The sequence below is a fragment of the Fukomys damarensis genome, unplaced genomic scaffold (assembly GCF_012274545.1).
Source record: "Fukomys damarensis isolate Sample0158 unplaced genomic scaffold, DMR_v1.0_HiC HiC_scaffold_23, whole genome shotgun sequence".
Taxonomy (NCBI): Eukaryota; Metazoa; Chordata; class Mammalia; order Rodentia; family Bathyergidae; genus Fukomys; species Fukomys damarensis.
This window is the reverse complement of record NW_022900935.1, coordinates 51,622,075-51,645,209: the sequence shown is the minus strand read 5'-3', so window position 1 is coordinate 51,645,209 and position 23,135 is coordinate 51,622,075. Positions and strand designations below refer to the sequence as shown.

The 23,135-nt window shown below is 50.3% G+C and overlaps 1 protein-coding gene across 2 annotated transcripts in view; it reads left to right on the top strand.

The window, feature by feature from the left end:
• The first annotated feature begins 6 nt into the window (after positions 1–6).
• Cacng5 (calcium voltage-gated channel auxiliary subunit gamma 5) overlaps positions 7–23,135 on the top strand; it is a 41,737-nt gene continuing 18,608 nt past the window's right edge. For both annotated transcript variants that reach the window (XM_010616804.3, XM_033767465.1), the window contains exon 1: positions 7–107. The gene's annotated coding sequence lies outside the window, so the exon portion shown is untranslated. The remainder of the gene's footprint in view (positions 108–23,135) is intronic.

The window sequence follows — 23,135 nt, the reverse complement described above, 5'->3', positions numbered from 1 at the left end:
ATCTCCGGCGGATCGTACGGGACCGGCTCCGGGCAGCCGGCGCGGTACCTCCCGACCCGCGCGCCCATCCAGCGAGGGACGCACGACCCGAGGTCGGTGGTCGCGAGGTAAGAGCCCGAGAGACCGAGAGAGACCTGCTGTCCCCTCCTGGGGGTCCGGGAGAGGACGAGCTCTCGCGGTGCCTGGGTCGCTGTCACCGCGTAGCCGGGGACAGGGGCGCGTGGGTGCGTCCTGGAAGGGGCAGGCGTGAGTGTTTGTGTGTGTGTGTGTGTGTGTGTGTGTGTGCGTGTGTGTGCGTGCGTGCCTGGGCGAGGCGATGACCCTCCTCTTTGCAGGCGCTAACTGCAGCCTGCCCACTCCAGACTCCCACGACAGACTTGAGTGGGGTCGGCAGAAATGATAAGGGCTAATGCTCCAACAACCTGTTGAGCTGGGGCGTCCCTCTTTGCAGATCGAGCTCCGGGCTTATCACAGCCCGTGGGGGGCCTCTTGAGTTCCCAGTCCTGGCCAGGGACGTCTGCTTTCCTGGACTCATCCGACCTGGCTTCCAGGACCATCAGGACGTCCCATGCCCCGGGCGAGTTGGTAGGAAAAAGTGTCACAGCCTTATGTCCCCAAGCAGGGATGGGACCTGGGGGCAGGGGAAATGGGGACCCGCTGAAGATGCAGATACCGGGTATAGGCAGGCACAGAACAAAACATTTCCACGGCCACGCCAAAGCTCCTCGTTTTAATTACGTGGCCTCTTTGCCTTCAGCCTAATTTGGCAATTGATGAAGAGGCAGCTTGTTAAAATATTTTAAAGTGAAATCGAGGTATCCTTACCTGGGACGACAGAAAGGGATTTGGAGGCTGATTGCAGGGTACCCATTTGGGGAGCAAAAAGGCTTGCATTCTGCCTGCTGGCCAGAGCCACGTGCTCCCCCTGACCCTGCCACGCACGCCCGTGGCCCCTGTGATGGATGGAAGTCTCTTGTTCAGAGAAGCGAAGGGGCTCACCCGCGTTGCACTGGGCTACTGGGATTGGGAGAGCAGGGCCCATGTCACCAGGCCGGCTCCTGCTCACCCCATCCCAGGGGATACAAGATGGGACTCGTTCTGGCCACTCAACCTGCCCCCCTTGCCTGGTTGCGCTGGTTGGGAGTGGGGGACTCTGGCCTGCAGCTGATATGCTGGGTTCCAGGCATCTCAGCACCTGGGCATCTTGGGGTGACAGCTTCACTCCTCCTGCCGCTGTCCTGTCTGCTGAGAGGCCCTGCTGTGTCTCACTTCTTTGCTGATGTGGTGCCTGGAGTAGCTGAGGGACCCCAAGATGGCTAAAAATGGAGAGATCTGCACCCCCCCAAAACCCACCTCCCTCTCACAGTGCAGAAGTTGGTGCAGTGGCCGGGGGCTGTGTGTGCTGAAAGCCACCGCGTCTCCACGGGTCTCGTGTGACTGAAGACAGGGAAGGGGCCCTGCCATAGCTGTGGCTGTTGGCAGTGTGTTGGCAGCGTGGCCCACCAGCATCTGGGTGGGTCACACCCCTGGCAAGTGGGTCAGAGCTTCATGGTCTGGGCCTGGGCAATTTGCGGGGGTGGGTTTCAGTCCCAGCTGGGTCACCAAACAACTATGGGGCCCAGGCCAAGTCACAAAACCACTTGGAAGCTTAGTGTCCTCAGTGAAAAGCCAGCGGGGTGCTGTGAGAACAAAGGTCACAGATGACTGGCCACCTCCCTGGGAGGGTCCTGAGCTACTTGTTGAGCCCCTCCTTGTCCAGCCCTCAGCCTGACTCCTGCATGTTGGACTTGGGGAGGTGACCGTGCAGCAAGGAGGCCTCCTGCACCCTCAGGCCCGGGCGATGTGGTGTTCATTCTGTAGCGGAGTAGTTCACAGACACCGTTCAGATTCTCAGAGAGAGGATGGGGCTGTAACCCAGTCTGTGCCATGCCCGTCCACCGGGGGAAGCTGGCACTTCCGTCCCCAGGCTCGTTTTCACGAGGTCACTCAGCCTGTACTTGTCCTGTCGTCCTGTCCTGGGTGTGCGGCCACTTTTACTCCGGCAGAATTAGGGCCGTGTGCTTGTGATTTTAGGGGCCCCAGAAAAGCTCTGGCCCACCCATCCCTTCTCCCCAAACCTAGCTGTCTGGTGCCTTATATTCCTCCATTAGAGGCGCATTCCTTTATCCCTTACATCTCAGCGCCAGTGACTTTTTAACTGGGTCTCAGGACCTTCCAGAGGAAAAGGAGACAATAGAAGAACAGAAGGGAGGAGAGAAGAAGTTGGGAGTGCTGTCGGGAGGAGGCAAGACTTTGCCAGCCTCAGCATTCTGCAGTGAGAGGCTCAGCTGCGAAGTCCAAGAAGTCCGGGGGAGGAGGAGAGGCTTGGGAAGACAAAGCAGGGGCTGACAGCAGGCAGGGAAGGCGGGGAACCCAAGGGAAATTGTTGCAAAGTGGGGAAGCAGGTGTCTGACTGCTGGGGTGGGGCGGGGCTTCTGCAGCAGGGAAGACGCCCTCCCTTTCCCCTGCCTCCCAGGCACAGGTACAGCCGCAAGGCAGGCACTGACGGTGCTATAAGGAGGCTTTCTTCACATTTGGAGCCAGGGCTGTCACACCGGCTGCTTAAAATTGTCCATGGCAATTTGTTAGGTCAGCAGAATGAGGAAGTAGCCCCTGCCCGGGATGTGCTGCGCTCGGGGAGGTTTCAGCCCTGCAGCCTCCCGGGTGCCCTACATTCTCCATCCCTCTTAGATCCCTTTCTGGAGAGAAGCAAAAACAGGGGCTCCTGGGTTGAGGCTGCAGGGTCGCAGGGTCCTGCCAGGGTCACCCTGAGTGGCTTAACGTAGTGCTTCCCTGCCCAGCTGGGCACAAGATCCAGAGCGTTTCAGTAGGGGGACGAGTGTTGGGTGCCAAGGCTGGGGGGGTCAGGTTCATCGTGCGAGGGGTGAGCTAGCATCGCTGGGCCTCAGGGCACCGGTTAGCCGGGACTGGTTCTGATCGTGACAGTCTGATGACGAGCAGTTTGCATCCCTGTCTGGGTGCTCTGGAGGGCAGACCCTGGTCAAGAGGGAGATGTGACAGGCCACCAGTGTGACTTACTGCTATCAGCTCCCAAGAAACGACCATTCTCAAGGGTTACTCTTGACTATATCTGTTTTGAAATAATAATGACCATGACAATGATGGTAGCATCTCTTTGTTTCTTTCGCAACACCTACTATGAGTGTGCCGACTGCTGAGCTAAGACAGGGCTGCAACTGTGGGGCCACTTGCACTTGGGGCTGACTTATTCTTTGGTTTGATGGTGGGAAGGCTGTCCTGTGCATTGTGGGGTGTTCAGCAACACCCCTGGTCTCTACCGTACTACATACCAGTAGCAACCACACACAACAAAACCAGTCGTGACCACCGAAAATGTCCCCAGGAATTGCCAGAACCAGCCTGCTGTTGGAATTACTTGGGATATGTCTACGAGTCAAACAGAAAAAAATCAATCCAGTTCCCTCAGGAGGAAAATCCTAAAGAGGGAGACAACCAATAAATATTCTAAAGACATGAAATACAGAGCCAGCTGCATGGTACAAGCGCTAGAATGATAAAGCAGGGTCAGAGTGCAGGGAGTGCGGGTGTGGTGGGGCTGCCGGTTCAAGAAGGGAGATTGAGGAAAGGCCTAGCGAGCAACCTACTTTGGCAGAGAGAGAAGGAGGGGAGGGAGCAAGGCAGGCAGAGACCTGGGAAGGTCTTGGCAAGCGGCAGCAGCAGGGAAAGGAAGTTACAGAACAAGGCAGAGGAGGTGGAGCCGCTGGGCAGCATAAGCAAGTAGGGACAGTGGCCTCGGAAGGCTGAGGACCGTGAGCTTTCTCTCTAGGAGACAGGATGTCGGTAAGCGCCCACAACCTGCAAGGTGCAGGCACCATCCCAACTGCTGTTGCACACACATTCACAGTGGTCCCATAAGGTAGCTGTTATCTCTTTACTTGATGCCCCAATAAGGAAAAGCAAGGCCAAGAAGGGTGAAGGCGCTTGGGAGGTACAGCTGGGACATGAACCTGGACAGTTCCTGCTTTGTCTCACACTAAACTGTAACCATGAAGAGCTGAGTTCAAATCCCAGCTCAGCCCTCTGCAAGCTCTGTGTGGCCTAAGGCAAGTCCACAACTCTCCGAGCTGCTGTATTCCCCAGGGACAGTGGGCCCCTCTGCTCCCCCACTGGCAGGAGGAGGCATCTGCCCTCAGCACTCCAGGTCACCTCCCTACCTGTGCGCGCGTGTGCAGCAGGCTCTTGTTCTGGATCTGCACATCTGCCTCTGGAGCTGCAGTAGCGCCAGATGGTGAGGGCAAGGTCAGCATCCTGGGAGGTCGAAGAGAGCTGAGGGGAGCTCACCCATCCTGTGTCCCTGGCTTCAGGCTCACCCTGTGGCTTTGCTCCGGTGAGGCCAGCATGGCTTCTCCTGGGAGCGAAGGCTCAGTGGAACTGAAAGTTCTGTGTAAGCACGGGCCGCTGACATTGGCTTCATTCCCTACACTTTGTCGCCCCAGCCTAAGCCTCTAGGTCGAAGAGTCTCGATGATTAACTTGCCAGGCAGGTTCTCGCTGTTCGAGCCGCACACGGCGGCAGAAACCCCAGAGAGGTTGAAGAAGAGGCAGCTGCTGGTAGCCCACAGTGAATTTCCCCTTTCCCCGTGTAGTGCAGGCTGCCCTGAGGATGGTCTGTAATGACCGGATGCCCAGGAAGGACACTTCCAGGACTGCTGGGCAGATGGGCGTGTGGGCATGAGTTCCCAAAAGTGAGGGCCCTCTCAGGAGGGTATGGCCTGCCCAGAAGTGCCTGCTCCTGCCTGAGCCCCAGGTTACCGGATGCCCAGGAAGGACACTTCCAGGACTGCTGGGCAGATGGGCGTGTGGGCATGAGTTCCAAAAAGTGAGGGCCCTCTCAGGAGGGGTATGGCCTGCCCAGAAGTGCCTGCTCCTGCCTGAGCCCCAGGCGGATTGCTGTTGGGGTCTGTGCCCTCCGTGCTGTCTGAGGATGTTGGGGTGCCCTCGCCATCTGACTCTGCTGACAGGCCCTGTTCAGGAGGACGTCCCCAAACCCCACTGTCCCCCATCCTTCCCTGGACTCTCTACAGATGACGTCCAGTGGGCCTTTCTGCATCCACCCAATCTCACGCAGCAGGGTTGCTTCCTGCCCAGGGGGCCCTGAAGGAGGAGCCCTGGCCTAGACGTGGTCATGGGGACATCCAGGTCAAGGCCGGGTGCTCTCACTGCGTGTGACTTGGGCACATCCCCATTCTGCTTTCCGTCTGCAGAGCAATGGGATGGAAGAGAGGATCTGTTGTCTCCATACCTACGTATGACATTCAGACTATGTGTCGAGCTTTCTGGCCCCAAGTCTGCAAGCCTTCCAGCCTGGAGCTCAACATGCAATGATTCCTTGAAAAGAAATCTGGACACAAGGCACCGCCATCAGAGGGAGCCGTGCTGGGATGTAGAAAAACTATTTTATGACACAAAAAGCGAAGGCCAGAAGAGGGCGCCACACCCCCCATGGCCCACAGCCCAGCAGGTTGAGCAGGGGACCTGTGGAGGAGGAGGGCAGGGTAGGGTGGGCGCTCAGAGCCAGTAGGCAGTGAGCAGGTTGTGTCCTGGTCTTATGGGTCTGCATCTGACCTCCAGGATGACTGTAGAGTGACCTCGACCACCAAGTCCCTGCTCGCTCTGCCTGAGCTTTCCTCAAGGTTAAATACAGAAAATAATAGCATCGTTGGGAGGGGCCTTGTGTAGCTTTGTTTTTTTGTTGTTGCTAATAATGGAAACTTTGAATGAGGAGCCTAGGGCTCAGAGTGGCAGAGCAACTGCTCAGAGTTAGTTCCTAAGTGGTAAAGTCAGGATTCGAATCCAGGTCTCCTCAAGGCCAAAGCTTGTGAGTTTCTTTTGCTCAGGTGAAAAGGGGGAGCTGACCAGAGGCCTCAGGCAAGTCCTGGTTATTGCAGTAGTGTCTATTTATGCCAGAATGTTTAGGAAACAAGACTCTGCATATCCAGAGGGTGAATCCGAGCTGGTGGAAAAGAAGATAGGTCCGGTGAGATCCTGGGTGGACTTCACTCGCATGAGGTGCCAGCCACCTAGGGGTTCCCCGTGCTCCCCAGCATTCAAGCCTGGGCTCCCTGCCTGGGACGCAGCCACAGCTGGGCAGGGATGTTGCAGTCCTGGCCCAGTACCTGGACCTCAGGAGCTTTGGCAGAGGCAGGCAGAGGGGCTGCTCCTACCTGGGTGGGAGCCCCCTGGCGGCCATCCTGGTGGTAGCGGTGCAGGGAGGAAATCGCTGTCCCACAGGAGGTTCTCCAGCTGAGGAAAGATCTGGCTGCCTACAGCCTAGTGTGGGGGAACAGCTGAGCAGGAAGGGACACCCCGACTTAGGGAAGAGAGATTGGATTAATGAGCCGGGCAACGGGGCAGCCTGGGCCATTACGAGTTCTCCCGTGAAGAGGAAGCAGTGGACAGTGGGGTGATGCTTATCAAGTGCGAAGTTCTTGATGAGCTCCTCGGAGTTTAACCCTGCGGACACCTCTTCAGAGTCCATCCAGCTGTTTTCACATCAGGAATGTGCTGTGTGGGTGACCATCAGCTTGGGAATTCAAGCCCAGATCATTCATCAGGAGCCCTTTGCCCCCCATCTGGGCAGTGGACACAGAACTTGCAGTTTGGAGCTTGACCACTCCATATGACCTTGCACACATGATTTTTGCCTTTGTGAGCCTCGGTTTCCTTAAACCTATGATGAGGCAAGGAGTGCCTACGACATTAGGTTGGTGTGATGATAAAATTTAAAGGGGCTTGACAGACATTGTATAACCAGTGGTCTCCAGGACTTTGTCTCACCCTCGCCCTGACCCTCTCCCTAACCCTGACCCAGCATGAGGAGCTGAGGGATATCTAGGGTTACAGAGCAGCTACCTCGGGCCCCATTCCATGCCAACACGTCGCCCTGCCTCCTCTAGCTCCTCCTCCTCCACCCCCACCATCCTTGCGTGCTCATGCGTGCTGCGTAGCCCTGAAGTCATGGTGGATCCATGTTCTTTGATGTCAGCACATGCGGGGCTACCGTGGTATGGTACCTACCATTTTGACCGTCTGGGATGTGTATGATTTAGTGATACTTAGTACGTTCAAATACTGTGCAGCCGTCACCGCTATGTGAAGCATTTCTGTCACCCCAAAGCGAAATGTACCCCACTGAGCAGTCGCTCTTCCTTCCCACGTTCCCCGAGACCTTCACAGCTGCTAATCTGTTGCCTGTCCCTAAAGCTTTGCCTTTTAGGACGAGTTTGTGCACGTGGAATCACACTCGCACAGCGTGTGGCCTTTTGCAGCTGACTTCCTTCGTGTAGCCTCACATTCTCAAGGTTCATCCTTGCTGCAGTGCGTGTCAATACTTCACCCCTCTTTGTGGCTAAATAGTATTCCACCGCATTGCTTATCCGCTCATTGGCTGGTGAGTATTTGGTGGACAGTTGGTGACAGTTAGGAGTGTTGCTGTGAACATCCTTGTGCAAGTATTGAACACCTGCTTTCAGTCCTTTTGCGTAATGTGGAAAAACTATTATCCACTAGCAAAGTGGAAGGATTTCTGTTTCCCTGTTTCCCCCCCTGAAACTTATCTTCCTGAAAAACTTTTAAGGTATGGTCACATGTATTTCACAGATGAGCACATGAGGCTCAGAACAGTTAAACAACTTCTCCCAGAGCCAGAGTTTAAACACAGGGACCCTGCACATCTGACCATCAGCCCAGTACAACCAGATACCCCACCCATCCCCAGCCAGGGCCCCAGGAGGAAGGTAACATTCTGGGTATACAAGGTGCTGGGAATTGAACCCAAGCGCTTCGTCACTCCCAGCTGGGTTGTTTTGTTTGTTTGTTTGTTTGTTTGTTTGTTTTTAAATAAAATGATTCAGGCTCTCACCGAATCATTAAATTGCCAGGTTGGACTAGAACTTGCAGTTCTCCTTTCTCAGCCTCCCAGAATGCTGGAATTACAGGGGTGTGCCAACATGCATGGATGGCAGGTGACTCCTTGCAAAACTCTTACTTGATCTCAGAGTAGGCAGCTGTTCCCTGGTGAGTGGCCTGCACCCATTCGGACAGGCTGCAGAGACCTGGCTTGACCTCACTTGGCTCTGCTCAGATGATGTCAGTGCCCAGGGGAGGGGGCACATCGAGCCCAGGCCAGCTGCCTCCACAGGACGCAAGGTTTGTCTCTGATGGAGCCCAAGTCCAGACCATGGTGGGCTGTGTGTGATGGGCTTCAGAGGGCCCCACCAGCCTCCACAGCAGGGAAAGGGGCAACGCCAAGGGGCCAAAGGCCCAGGGGGCAGGGTCACAGCAGTAGACAGCTCCCCGCTGTTCTTCCTCCTTGTCTCAGGCATCTGCCTGACCTAAGCTTCCTGTGTTGTTGTGGACCAACAGCCACAGAAGGGACCCTGGCCCCTAGCCCTAACCTGTCCTTGCCTCCCTGCCAGGTCTGGCTGCTGCCCTAACCCCAAGCCAGAGGCCCTTCCCAGGTGTGGGGTTGGGAGTGGTGTGGTGAGAGACGTTAGGTTCTCACAGACAAGGGCAGGAATCCTACCTGTGTGCTTCATAATAAGCCACATTCCCGGCTGTCCACAGAGTGCTCCATCCACTGCTGTCATAGTCACTTTCTCATCACTGAGACGCAATGTCTGACACCCACAACTTTGTGAGTGTTTGTGTGTGTGTGTTTGTGTGTGTGTGTGTGTGGTACCAGGGATCGAACTCAGGACCTTGTGCTTGCAAGGCAGGCAGCGGAACCACTGAGCTAAATCCCCCACCCTGACACCTGCAGATTCAAGAAGGAAAGGTTTATTTTGGCTTGGGGTTTGTAGGGCTTTCAGTCCATCAATGGCTGTTCCAAGGCAGGGCAGCATGGCAGAGGAGAAGCGGCTCGTGGCATGGCTTTGGGACAGGGAGAGAGAGAAGGGTGGAGCAGGGAAGAGATAAACCCTCCAGGCCACGGCCCAGGGACCTGCTGCTTCAGACCAGATCCCAGCCTCACGGAAGTCAACCTGAACATCCGTGAAGCAGTCCATCTGTCATTGCCACTGTCCGTGGTCCACCTCCACTCCTCCACACCAAACAGATCCGGCACTTTACTCTCCAATCTTTTGCGTCCCTCCTGGATACATGCAGAAACCGAGGCGTGAAACGTGCAGTGAGCTAGCCGAGGTCAGTCAGCTGCTAAGTGGTGGATCTGACAGAGAGCAAACACTTGGAACAGAACCCTGCGTGACCTGAAGAAGTCCCTCCCTCATGGGTGGCAGGTCCTCCCGAACTTCAGACTTTCTTTGCTGGGGGGCCCTCGCCGTCCCTCCTCGAAGGCACAGAGGAAACGGCCTCCGGCTGGGGTACGAGTGACCCTGGGGAGTTGGTTCTCTGAGGACAGGGGCTGGGCTGCTATCCCTAGACCTGTGTCCCCAGCTCAGACCTCAGTGCCTGGCCCGTGGTGGTTTTTGGACCCCACTGGGCCCTCTGCACCTTCTGCTGTCATTGCTGCCCTCTCTGAAAACTCCCTGCAGGGTCCAATTAATTCCTGAGGTCTTAGAGTCATCCCTTTATTCTCCTCCCGCTGGAAACTTCCAGAAGCTTGAAGGGGAAGCAGCTGCCACGTGTGGGGATGGCACCAAGCCCCGACCTGTGCTGGTATGTCCCACTGTCTCAGCACCTCCACCGGAAAGTGTGAAATCGGAGCAAGTGTGAGAAGATGGAGGGCCCAAGGGGTTAACTGAGGTTTCCAGGCGGGGGTGTACTGCTGGCAAACACAGGCAGATCAGCGGGGGGCCGGAGACTCAGACCGCAGCAGCTCCACTCAGACAGCAGCTGAGTCAGTGCCAGACCTGGGCCAGACCCCAGACTTGGCGCATTTCACAGTGTCCCTGGAACAGCTGTAACTATCACGATTGAGGACCAGGTTCTCCGAGTTCAGACTGAAGTGTGGGTGGTTCACAGCTGATCATGCCGTTCATGCCCTGAGATGTCAGCCCAGGTCTGAAGGCATTTGAGCTGCTTGGCAAGGAGATGAGTTTGCGGCTTTCCTCCTCTGACCTTCTCCCCAATCCCGATGGCCTGGGCTCAGACCCTGCCGTATGAGTGTGGGAGCGGGGAGAAGCCAGGCTTGTGGACATGCTGGCCCCGGATGCACATTGAGTGAGAGCTTGCTGTCAGCCCCAGAGCCAGCAGGCGAAAGCGGGCCATTAAAGGGGCATCGCTGGGTTCACCCAGCTTCAAGATCAATTAATATCAAAACTGTAGCCAGCACTCTTTCCTCCTGCATCTGCAGAGGGAAATAAAATAGGGGAGGCACAGCATAGGGCCATCATTCTCCATTATTGATTTCCTCGCTCCCACTCTCTCCCCTCCGGACCGGAACGCCTGTCTCCTTCCTGATGAACGCACTGCAGAGGGCAACATGAGAGGCACTCATCAGCCGGGGCCCAGGGACTGCTGGGGCAGGGGAGACAGAGGAGGTGCAGCCAGCCAGCCAGGACAGGAATGCAGGCAGGAGCGGGAGGCTGCAGGGACCTCACCATGCCCATCTGCGGTGTCCCCACGCTGGGGGAGTGATGGCAGGGAGCCCCCCAGCCCTGGGCGCCCCCGCCCTGCCTCCTGAACTGCACCTTCCTGCTGATTGGCCCAGAGGTTCTGCTCTGGGGTCTCCCCGGGAAAGCCCCCATGATGACTGTCATGAACACGGGCTGAGGACCCTGAAGTCACAAATCAAATCCCGCCTGGGCCTCCTGGGATGAGGAAGCACTCAGCCTCTATTCCCCCACCCTCGTGAGGTAGATCACGCCACCCGTAATGTCACCATCACAGGCCTGGGTGAAGGAGCCAGAGAGATCACAAACCCACATGAAAACATTTGATAAAACAAAGGTCAAGGTCAGTGCAATCGATCACCAAACACTTCTTCGCTGTGTGGTTCCCCTCTGCCTGATGACTCATCTGTTGTCTTTCCAGCCCCCTGAGCGTGCAGTCTTTATGGGGTCAGATGGTTAGAAGTCACAGTTTAGAATGATCACAGTCAGGTCCAGAAAGGAAGGAAGTAAGAAGATGAAGAATTCCATCTTGTTCCTGTGAGACGTGGGTCCCAGGAGAGCTCTCCGGCAGTCAGTCTATCCTGAACCTGAGTTTAGTGATCATAAATACTTTGGCTAAGTTGAGAACACAAACTGATAATGAGTTCGCTTCCCGAGAACGGCTCTGTCTCAGGTCTGTCTTCCCGGCACACCGTTCCTGGAGTTGGTTGCACCCTCTCCTGTGATGCCTCTGGGCCTGGGCCTGACATCGATGGGAGAGGCTTGTGGACCCAGGTAACAGGCTGAGACCTTCATATGACTTGGACATTTGCACACAGAGGTCAGTGGTCCCTTCAACACGGGACTGAGCTCTTCACTTAGCAGTGTATATGGGACACAGTTAAATAAGCAAAATAGAAAATAGAACATTGCCAGGCTGGCTTGTGCCCCAGGAAGAAGTAGGGAAAATCTGTCCTGGGGAGAGGGGAAGAAATTTACTGTTGGCTTCCTCTGCTGTGGAGCTGCTCTGCTTTACAATGCATATGCAGTGAGCAGTGATCGCTCTGTATGGGGGGCTTCAGACCCCAGGACCCCCAAGGATGACAAAATCCCCAGATATTCAAGTCCCTGAGATAAAGTGGCACAGAGTTTGCACATAAGCTGTGCACACTCTCCTGTGCACTTTAAATCATCTGCAGATATCAATAATTCCTCAGATAGCGTAAGTCTGGGTAAAGTGTTACACTCATTTATGGAACCATGACAAGGAAAAGAATCTACACAATGAGTACAGATGCAATTTTTTTTTCAGATAGTTTCTGTGTGGTATTGGTTGAATCCATCGATGCAGAATCCATGAATACAGAGGGCCGAAATTAATTAAAATTTAGTTAATTTTTCAAATTAAAGTTCATATATGTACAATAATATACATCTACAATACATAAAACACATGTATATTTATATGCATTATACATGTATTATACATTATATGTATGCAATATGTATGTGCTAGATATTTATTTATACACACACACACACAACTGGAGAAATAATCTGTGCTCATGGCAGCACACTAGGAAGTATACAGGAGAGAAAGAGCACGCCTATAATCCCATCACTTGAGAGGCTGAGGCAGGAGGATTGTTGCGAGTTTGAGACCAGCCTAAACTGCATAATGAGACCGTGTCTTAAAAAACAACAGAAAGAGAGAGACAGGAGAGAGGGGAAGAGAGGAAGGGAGAAAAGAAAGGAAAATGGAAGGAATGAAGGAGGGAGGGAAGGAAAGAAGGAAAGAAGGGAGAGAGCGAGGGAGGGAGGGAACAGTCTCCCCTTCTCTCTGTCACTACACAATGTGGGGTAGGAGCGGAAGAGCTGTCTCAAAGCACCCCTTAGGAAGACATGAGGATGAGGCCATGTACTGAATTTGAAACTTCTACTTTGGGCACCAGAGTAAGGTCAACTTCCATGCGGTCATCCAACTGCCATCTCCTATGAAGGCCTTAAAATAAATAGTTGACTTATAAGAAAGAAAGTATCTCCTGGGAACTCAGACCCAGAGCCTTAACCATGGGAACTGATGCTCAGGAGGCCAGGGCTCTTGGGTTCATATATGGGCCATAGCAGCTCAAGTATGGAATTTTAATGCCTAACCAGGGACAGGACGATAGGGCCTGCGTCACAAGATGACACTGTGACCCCATCACTTGTAGGAAGTGAGAAACTTGGCAACTCCCAGCCCAAGAAGCTTCTGGGGTCTTAGCTCTTTCCAGATGCTCTAGGAAGAGGGAAAATGTCTCCTCCAAAACCAAAAGGCAACAACTAGGACGCCCCTAGGTATGGAGTATAAATTAGCAACAAGGACGGAGTGAACCCAGAGCTCAGAGTATAATGTAAACATGGCTTGAACTAAGGGAACCTGTAGCTCACCCAGCTGAATCAAAACTGCTTTCCAGGGACTCCTCTAGGACCCTGAAGACAGGATTCCCATGGGAAACAAAAGCCCTGCTGAAGGTGAGCTCATACTAAAGATTACAAACCATATATGGGCATGGTTTACCTTGAGGCACAGACAGCAAATGGGGAAATTAGCACCTTCAGAATGTGATTGTACAGCAGTTTGCGGAGTCTTGTAAATAAATTCAGTGTTTAAAAATAATCAAGGAGACAATAGAAGGATGAGGACGAGAAACCTTATTAATAGGAGAGGGCAGGTTACTTGTCATCAACAATGGAGTAAAAAAGAATTACAAATCCAGAGCTTGTTATTTTGTTTTTCAAAAGGTTAATGCAACAGCCAAAATAGTGGCATTATTACATAAGAAAAAAGAGAGATAAAACACAAAATATTAGAAATGAAATAAAAAAACCAAAGTTATGTATGCAGTCAGAATCTTTAACACAGAAGAGAATATCATGAGTTTATGTGCATATGATCACTTCCTGGAAAGTAACTCAGAAAGACTAGAAAAATGGAACAGGTTATAACCAGTAAGGAAATTGAAGCAAACGTAAAACTATATCCACAAAAGGAAATAGGCCCATGTGGTTTACTGGCAATTTTTACCAAACCTTTAAGGGACTGTGATTCAAATATAATAAAACTCACCAATTTTCGGAATGAGAATGATTACGATGCAGAATATTTTCATCACTTCAAAAATATCTTGTGTCCCATTGCAACCCCCTGCTCTCTGATCAGCTTTTTATCCTTGGTGATCATTGATCTGCTTCCTCTTCCTGGAGTCTTGCTTTTCCTGTAGTTTCATATAAAGGGAATCGTACACTATGTCATCATTTGTATCTAGATGCTTTCATTTAAGATAATGCTTTTGGCCAGGCATGGTGGTGCACACCTGTAATGCCAGCACTCAGGAGGCTGAGGCAAGAGGATCCGTATGAGTTCAAGACCAGCCTGGGCTACATAGTGAGTTTCAGGTCAGTCTCAACTACATAGTGAGACCCTGTCTCAAAAAAAAAAAAAAAACAACAACAACAACAACAAAAGATAATGCTTTTGAAATTTGCCCATGTTGTTTTCTGTATCCGACATTTGTTCCTTTTTATCGCTGAGTCGTACTCTGCCCACCACAGTGTATTTATACACTCATGAGCTTTGGACATCTGGAAGTCTCACATAGGTGTGGCCATTTGTGATTTGAAATGTGGCCATTTCACATAGAGCATTTCTAACTGTATCAGAAGCTTCAATACCACTTTCAGACGCAGTCGCACCATCTTGCCCTCTAACCAACAATGAAAGGGAGTTCCGGTTGCTCCATATTTATGCCAACACTTACCATACCCATATTGGTATTAGTCCTCCCAGTGTGTGCGTAATGCTGTCTCATTGTGGTTCTGCTACAGCCCTGATGATGGCGCCAAACAGGGGAAAATGACAGACCAAAGGGAAGGTATATCCAGTAATGCAAGAGTAGTTTAACTTCAGAAAATCTATCAATATAATCTACCTTGTTAATTGAATAAAGAAGGGAACATAAATATTAGCTCAATAAATTTTATTAAATTGTATTAAATGTATCATTTTATAAAATGTATTATTTTATTAAATTTATTATCTCAGTAAATATTACCTCAATAAGTACAGAAAAATGACAGAATTCAATGACGGCAAAACGAAACACCTCTTATTAAACTAGTAACAGTGGAGAGCTTCCTTGACTTTATTCACCGCAGTTCAACAAATACCAATTCAATGGTGAAATGTTAGACTCATCCTTTTCTAAGTCAGACAAATATGTCATTATCATCTTTTGTATGTCCCCAAATTCCTAAGTAGTATGGCAAGATAAGAAAAAGAAATATGGCATATAAAAATTAGAATGAAAAACCACAAAACTGTTAGTGTACATGGATTACAAGATCATCTACACAATAAATTAGAGAGACTTTTGTTTAGCAAAGTTACTAGCTATAAGATTAATATACAAGGGCAGGGGATTTAGCTCAGAGGTTCTGCTACCTGCCTCGAAAGTGCAAGGACCGGAGTTTGATCCCCAGTACCCAAACAAACAAACAAACAAAAAAAGATTAACATATAAAAGTCAATAATACAAAGACCTTCCCAAAAGATATCATAAAGAATGTAAATAGAGAGGCTATGGGACTGCATAGAAAATGTTTTAATCCAACAATAATCAATATCTTGACTATTTTGAGAACCCTTATGAATCAATAAGAAAAAAAAGATGAACTCAATAGAAAAAAATGGGGAAAAGACATGAACAGGCATTTCCACAAAAAAGGGAGCAGAAATATGGCTGGACATAAAAGATTCTCCGCGTCCCTGTTAATTATGGAAGTGCGGGTTTTGGTGACAATACCAAATGAGAGCTCTGACGTCCTACACCTTCTTTGGAAAACAATTTGGTATTGCCCGGTAAAATACGTAGGTCACTGGGATCCCTCAATCATGCCCCGGTACGGGATTGCATCATTGACACCATTTTATGTCTTTTCTGAATGAGGCTGAAAAAGCTTAAGTATCTTTCCAGAGTTCACAAAGGTCAGGGCGGTTCAGATTTTTCTTTCCAGAATGGGGCCCTAAATCTGCCAGCGGGGGAGCTCTGTTAGCAGCTCTTTCCCCAGGCAATTCAGGACTCCAGGCTGCACCACCACGACCTGCCACAGGGGGCGGGTACCCGCCCTTCCTTTGGTTGAGCAATGATTCCAGCAATAGAAGAGAGCTAATTATGTCATTGGATAATTTAAAGAAAACTTTGTAAATATTTATTAAACAAAATCGAGAAAAATAAACAGCAAAGTAGAAAGAATGAGAGAATCATCATCCCACTAGCAAAAAAAAAAACTATTAATTCTTCTACATTCCTTTTTTTTAAAAAAACAAATCCACAAGCAACCTATTGATTATACCATACTTTATGTTACACTATCTCATCGACGTTTTCTATTGATGACTTATGTAGCAGCTCCTGGAGTCCTTACAGAAATACATTTTGGTGGATTTGAGTATTTTGCTCTTATAAGTGTGCTGCTATAAACAACAGTGTATAAATGTCTTTGGGTATTTTGTACTTTACAGTTATATTTATTTTCTTGGCAGCAATTCACAGAGTAGAACTGTTGGAACCAAGAGAAACGAAAATGCTTAAACCTCGACCAAATTGCTTTCCAAAAGAGTTGCAGAATTTTATGTTCCTGCCAGCAGGATGTAGAAGTTGCTACTTTGGAGGTGATTTCTTTCTGATTAAACCTTTGTTTTGAGGTAACTGTAGATTCACATGCAGTTGTAAGAGAGAGAGACTCCACAGACTCTTGGCCCTGTGTCCTCGGACAGTAACATCTTGCAAAATGACAGCACAATACCATGACCAGGATACCGACATTGATAAGGTCAAGATATAGAATGTCCCCTCACCACAGGCCCTTCCTGTTGCCTTTTATGTACATGTGGCTGTTCCCTATACCCTTTCCATCCCTGACCCTAGCAACCATCTGTTCTCCATTTCTGCCATCATTCTAGCCATCAAAAGAATCCTATACAAACGGGACCATGAGGTAAAGCAAAGTATTGTCAAAACCAGACGAAACAGACTTCAAGGAGGAGAGACAAACAACACGTTTTTCAGCTGAAAAGACTAAATCAGGCCGTCTGACAGGGAATGTGAGTCACATGATTGTGACTTAAATTTTCCTATGACCACACTAAAAAAAAAGTATGAAGACATGGATAAGGTTATTTCTGAACTATACTTCTTAGCTACCCCAGTATGTCATTTCAACATGTAATGAATATTTGAAGAGTCACTGAGGAAATATTGCACATTTTTGTCACACTAAGTCTAGAAGTCTGGTAAATATTTTATGCTTTCTGTAGACCTCAATTTGAACTTGCCACACTTCAAGAGCTCAGGAGCCGCGTGAGGCCAGTGGCTGCCATATCAGACAGCTCAGTTTTAGTCCAAGGGGAACAGAAATCAAATCATGAGTGTGGGGCCTATGTCTCCAGGCCTGTGAGGGTCCCTGTGTTGGTCAGTGGTTCTTAACCTTGGCTTCATGTTGGGATCATCTTGGTTTTTAAAATACTGAGGTCCCAGCCAATCTGCAGTGGCAGTGGATCTGATTTACTAGGTCTTTTTTTCTGGTACCAGAGATCGAACTCAGGTCCTTGCGCTTTTGTGTCAGAACCACTGAGCTAAATCCCCGGCCCTATACTAGACCTTGGAAGCAATCCAGCTTTGGGATTTTTAAAAATCTGTCCAGGTGACACCAAGAGGCAGCAGAGACTGGGAATAAGACCTAGTAAATCAGATCCACTGCCACTGCAGATTGGCTGGGACCTCAGTACTTTAAAAACCAAAATGATCCCAACATGAAGCCAAGGTTAAGAACCACTGACCGTAAGGGCTCAGGGTTGTGTCCTGCCCCAGCCTGCAGGGCCATGGGCTCCTGGGAGGGGTCTGGGACAGACCACTCCCTTTCTTCCCTCGGGTCCTGACCTGACCTCTCTAACATTTTTCTGTAGGGTTCTGGGCCTCCCTGTTTTGAAAAGTCCCGAGCCTCCCAATCCCACCTCAGCCTCTGCCTTATGCGTCTGGAGCCAGGCTCCAAGCCTGGCTTTGGACTGAAAGGATGCAGCAAGCTTTCTCATCCGCTGCCCCCACCCTACAGAAGCCATCCTCTCGTGCTTAGTCCTTGCTGCCCTGGACTTACCCATCTCAGTGGTCAGCTCTGTCCCCGTGTGTCATGTCACCCTCATGACCACTCTAAAGAAACTCCGTGCTGGACGATGATGGTGATGATGATTGTGACTGCACCGGGGATTGGACCCAGGGCCTTTGCATGACCCATATCCCCAGCCTTTTCATTTATTTATTTAGAGACAGGAGCTCACAAAATTGCCCCCGGTGGGACTCAAACTTGTAGTTCTCCTGCCTCCGCCTCCCGAAGTGCTGGGTTGACAAGGGTGTGCCGCCGCGCTGGTTCCTAGATTGCTGAGGAGACTCAGCATCCGAGCACGTTGCCCAAGGGCCCCAGCTCTTGCAGGGGCCGATGCAGACGTGGGAGCCGGACCATCGAGCCTGGGCTGCCCCCCCATAGTCCGTACGCACACGCTACAGGGGCCAGCTGGGCATGCGCACCGAGCTGTGAGCAAGCACCGGGCAGTGTCAGCGAGCTGAGGTTCACGCGTGTCCTGCCTCGTGCTCCCTCTTCCAGACCAATGCACTTGGATGCCGAGTGGTCTAAGGCCTGTGAGGTGGCATCGCTGGCTGAGGAAGAGGGAGAGCAGCAACTCCTTGCTTGCTTCCCCACCTTGTCGTCAGCCACCTCCCAAGGGCCCAGGAAAGAGCAAAAGTCCCTATCTTGGCCCTGAGTTGGGCCTCCCTAGGCCTTCAATTCTGTCATCCAGTCAGGAGATGCTATGATCTCCTTAAAATACTGTACACACCTGGATTTCGTTCCTGGACTCGTGAGGCATCAGCCAGGGCACAGGGGGAGAGCCAGTGGCCTTGCTCCGGGTCACAAATGGCCTTGGGCTTCCTTACACACAGGGACATGACCAACCGAGACCACAGAAGCCCCCAGGTTTGCTCAAACACCCTTTTATCTTAAATCACTAAGTGGCCGGAGCTGCAGAAACACCAAGTTGAGCATTAACTCCTCAGAGAACCCCGCCATCCCCTTTGTAGCTCTCTCTCCTCTGCCCCTGGCCCCCAAGTGGCTCATACACCATTTTCCTTTTTGCACCCACATACAGCGGTCTGGAAGTCAGAGCCCCAGGGTGGTATTCCTGGGCCCCCAGCAGCTTCTCAAGTTGACCCTTGGGACCCAATAGTGCAGGGCTGAGACACGTGGACGAGGGACAGGGACCAGGGCAGTGGAGAGAGGCGGAGGTGCCCTGCATACCATCAGTCTCCTGATTTATAGCCAAGTGTGCCGGAGGCAGGAAGAGAAGGTATTTATAGAACACATCCCTGTGCTTTGTGACCCGCCAAGCCACCTTTGAGCGTCTTGCAGGAATCGCAACAGTCAGCCCTTCTCTCTGGAGGGCGGGTCTTCTGCAGGGAACCAGGCTGGGCTTAGAGCTTCTCTAAAGTCAGACTGGTTCCTCTGCCCAGGCTCCCACTACCCCCTCTGCCCTTCTCCCCAGAAGAAAGAATCAGCAGGAAAGGAGGTTTCCCTCTTGAGACATAAACATTGACTATAACTGTGGAGTCGGGGCTGGGCGTGATCAGAGTAACTCAGGGTTCAGCAAAAGTCACCGTTTCCTTGTCCTCCTCTTTCTCACCCACTGCCTGCCTCTTCCTTTATCTCCTCTTTCTCTTCACTTCCCTCTCTCTACTTCTCCTCTTCTCCTCCTCCCCTCTTCTTCTTCCACCTTCTGCATAATCACTGTCTCATAGGGAAAATATCTGGCCTGTCCATCCACCAGGGATGCAGAAGCCCAAGGAATAAGGAACCTGACATCTTTGGCCCTCTTAGCTTAGGTCAAAAGCTGATGATGTTGGAAAAAACTAGGTCCAAGTCTCCGCTTGTCTATCTGGAATCTCTGCCATTCCAGGGGAACATTCCCAAGGTGGGGACTCAAGCAGTCTGTCAACAGTGGGGTCTGCAGCCCCAGAGAAGCCAGGCTGAGAGATGAGCAAACACCAGCTGGGCATAGCAGATTATGGGGCCAGATTCCTGGGTTCAAATCCCTGCTCCTCCACTTTCTGTTCAGAAGAACTTGCACAAATGGGTTTGCTACTGTGTCTGCACCCCCTCACCTGTAAAGTGAGGTGATAACTGTGGTTAAGGTGAAGTAAGCCACACACAACACATCATAGTCAAAATGTCGCGACAAGCAGCAAGAGAAAAATGCTTCCCCTCACCGATGTCAGGAAGAGAGTGAGGCCAAGTGGAGGCTCAAGCCTATACTTCTAGCACTCTCTGGAAGGCTGAGGCAGGAGGGTCACAAGCTCAAGCCCCACCTGGACAGCTTAGCAACATAGCAAGCCCCTTTCTCAAACTTTAAAGAAAAAAAATTTTAAAGGGCTGGAAATCTAGCTCCATGTGAAGGCCTTGGGCTCAGTTCCCAGTACTGCTAAGAAGGAGAAAGAGAAGGGATGCAGACACCACTTTAAAGGACTGGGAGAGAAAAGAGCCAAGAGTCTTAGAGCCAGCAAAACTTATCTTTCAAAATGTTGGTGGGATAAAGACATCCAAGGTGAACTTACTGTCAAGGAAGAACTTGACAAGGAATGCTGAAAGCAGTTCTTCGGGCCAATAGCAAGTGACGCCAGACGTGAATTCGAATGCTTATGAAAGGAAGAAAGAACATCGGCAAAAGTAATGATGCACGCAGTTACACAGAAGGAGTATCATTACATACTTCTTCCCCTGACGGGTATAAAACTATATGTCTACAACAATCTCCGGGCTTTCCCAGAATTGTAATACATTCCCCAATAACAGCACAAAGGAGGCTGGAAAGAGAGCAAGGCAATATTGGGGTGGAGGCACCAGAAAGAGTACATTAAAGCAGCAAAGTCTAAAACGCAAAAGAAAAACTATGTGCCCTTCCAGTGTGTCCAGCCAGAGTCCTGTTTTACATTTGTTACAGGTATTAGTTCACTTATCCTGAACACTCTATGGAGAAATATCGTTATTATCATTTCCGTGTTAATTACTACAGAGATTGTTGGGAGGGCCAGGTGGATTGATACGTGTAGATTGCTCTGACAATGTCTGGCAGATCCCCTGCTCCAGCACATGTTACCTGGTCTGCTGGAGGCGAAAGGGGGTCCACAGGTGAGAGAACTGTAAACTTTGCCGTCAGGTACTGAGGGAGGGGGCACGGGGCCATGGTCTCCACAGGCTCCCACAGTGGCCGGTGATGGATGGCGATGTCCCCAGAGTTAGACATTGTGCCTGTCCACATAGGTTAAGACACAGGGTACAGCACTGTTTTCCATTTCGTGCTGGCTTTGATTGCAGGGCCACAGGGGAAGGGAGGGTTGGACGCTGGGAACAGGAAGAGGCACGGCAGGAGCCAGCTCTGGTTACCAATGGTTAAGACTTCCTGTCACCCAGTCACACCATTTGCAACTGGCTCTTGCAAAGGAAGAAAGAAGTATGAAATCCCACCATTTCTAAAAGGTGCTTCGGTTCCACACGGTACTGCAAAGTAAAAATCCATTTCCAGTGAGGCAGAAGTTGGGCTGGCAGCTCTTTTCCCTGTAGGGCTGGTGTTCGGTAGACTGTTGAGTGTCTTCTGATGCCAGGGCCCCTAATGTGCCCGAATTGCGACCTGGCAGGTCAGAGAGGAGGGTTGTACCTGCTGGGCATGGCTGACGGTGGGGCAGGAGTGACAGGAGTCACCCATCTGAGGGCAGAAAGCGCCACGTAGAGTCCTGCTTGTTCAAGAACTCTCCTCTGGTTTGTTGGAGATGAGAGGCAGAATCTGTTTAATTTATGGACTAAAGGGAAGGGAGAGTTCGTGTTCATCTCTTTCTTTTTTGGGGTGGGTGTGGAATGGGATCCAGGGTTTGCAACACGCTGGGCAAGTGCTTAAGAAATACCATGTGCATTTAAATTTTTAAAAACACTACAGTATAACAGACACAATGGGCCAGGGATGTAGCTCAGCAGCGCAGTGCCCGTCTGGTAAACACAGGTCCTGAGTTTGATCGCTGGTACCAAAAAAGAGAAACAAACAAACAAACAAAAACACATGGCCATTGACTGTCCTTGAGATACTCCCACCTGCTTTAAACATACTTATCCCATCATTTGATCGTTCCCACCACTTTCTGAAGCAGCTCTGGAGTCCTCTCTCCTGAGTGTTTAGTGATGGGGCTGCCTCGGTGTCCCAAATTGATTCAAATTACTTCCCTTTCGTGGTCATTTTCGCTTTGGGGAGGAGCCAGAGTCGCATAGTGCCAGACCCAGTGAATAAAATGGACGAGGACACACTGTCATGTTCTTATGAACCTGCCTTTCTGTTGGATGGCACTGGGCGGGAGCATTCACCGTATTTTTTATTATATCTCACAAAGACATGAACGAGGACTTCCAGAAGTGCTTCAGAAAGTGGCAAGAACAATGGGGTGAGTGTGTTTAAAGCGAGGGGGAATATTCTGCGGGGATTAATGCAATGTGTCTCTTACTGTAACACAGTTTTAAAACTTAAAACATTCACGGTAGGGCCTGGCAAGTGCAAGGTCCTGAGTTTGATCCCCGGAACTGGAAAAAAAACTCACCGCAGTCTTTTATCACTCCTTTTATATATACGTACTATACACACATAATATACAAAGCATGTATTATTACATTTTTACTTAAGTGTGTCATGCTATGTGCAACTTCCTGAATTATTGCATCTGTCACTTAGTAAACCTCGGAGCGCTTTCCATACTGAATAGACAGAGCTTCTTCGTGTTTTATGGTTATAGAGTGCCCTGTTACATAGTGGATCCTAATTTATTTGACCAGCTCCCTCCCACACCTATAAGCTGGTGGTCATACAAGCTGCTGTGTCTTGTGATTGCCTACGGTATAGCAGAGGTATCCTGCTATGTGCGCCTTGGTGTACTTTTATTGTTATGTCTATGGAGTACCTTCCTAGACGTAGAATTACTAGATTTTGGTAGCTGCCCCCAAATAGAACTACACCAAGTATATACGACAGTACTTGTGTCTGATAACCTTTCTCTCCCTTTCCTCCCCTCCCCTCCCCTCCCCTTCTCTTCTCTTCCTACTTTCTGTTTTGCCCTTCTACTGGTGGGTTTTCTTCATAGCATTTTTTTTCTCTTTGCAATAATTTCTGCTATTTTATTGTTTCTCTTCTGCTGTTTTCATTTGAATTCCTTTGCCATGCTCTTGTTCTTGGCATGAGCGGTTATTTATTTTCAGCCTTTGTTTTTTTCTGCTATATACTTTTTAAGCTAAAATTTTTCGTCACCCAGCAATTTTCCTTTACCCAACAAGGTTTGATAAGTTATGTTTTCATCATTAATTCAGTTAAACAGATAAAAGAGAAAAATCTTAAAACTAGTCACAGAAGAGAAAGCACATTAGTTTCATCATAAGTCTCTCTCTCTGT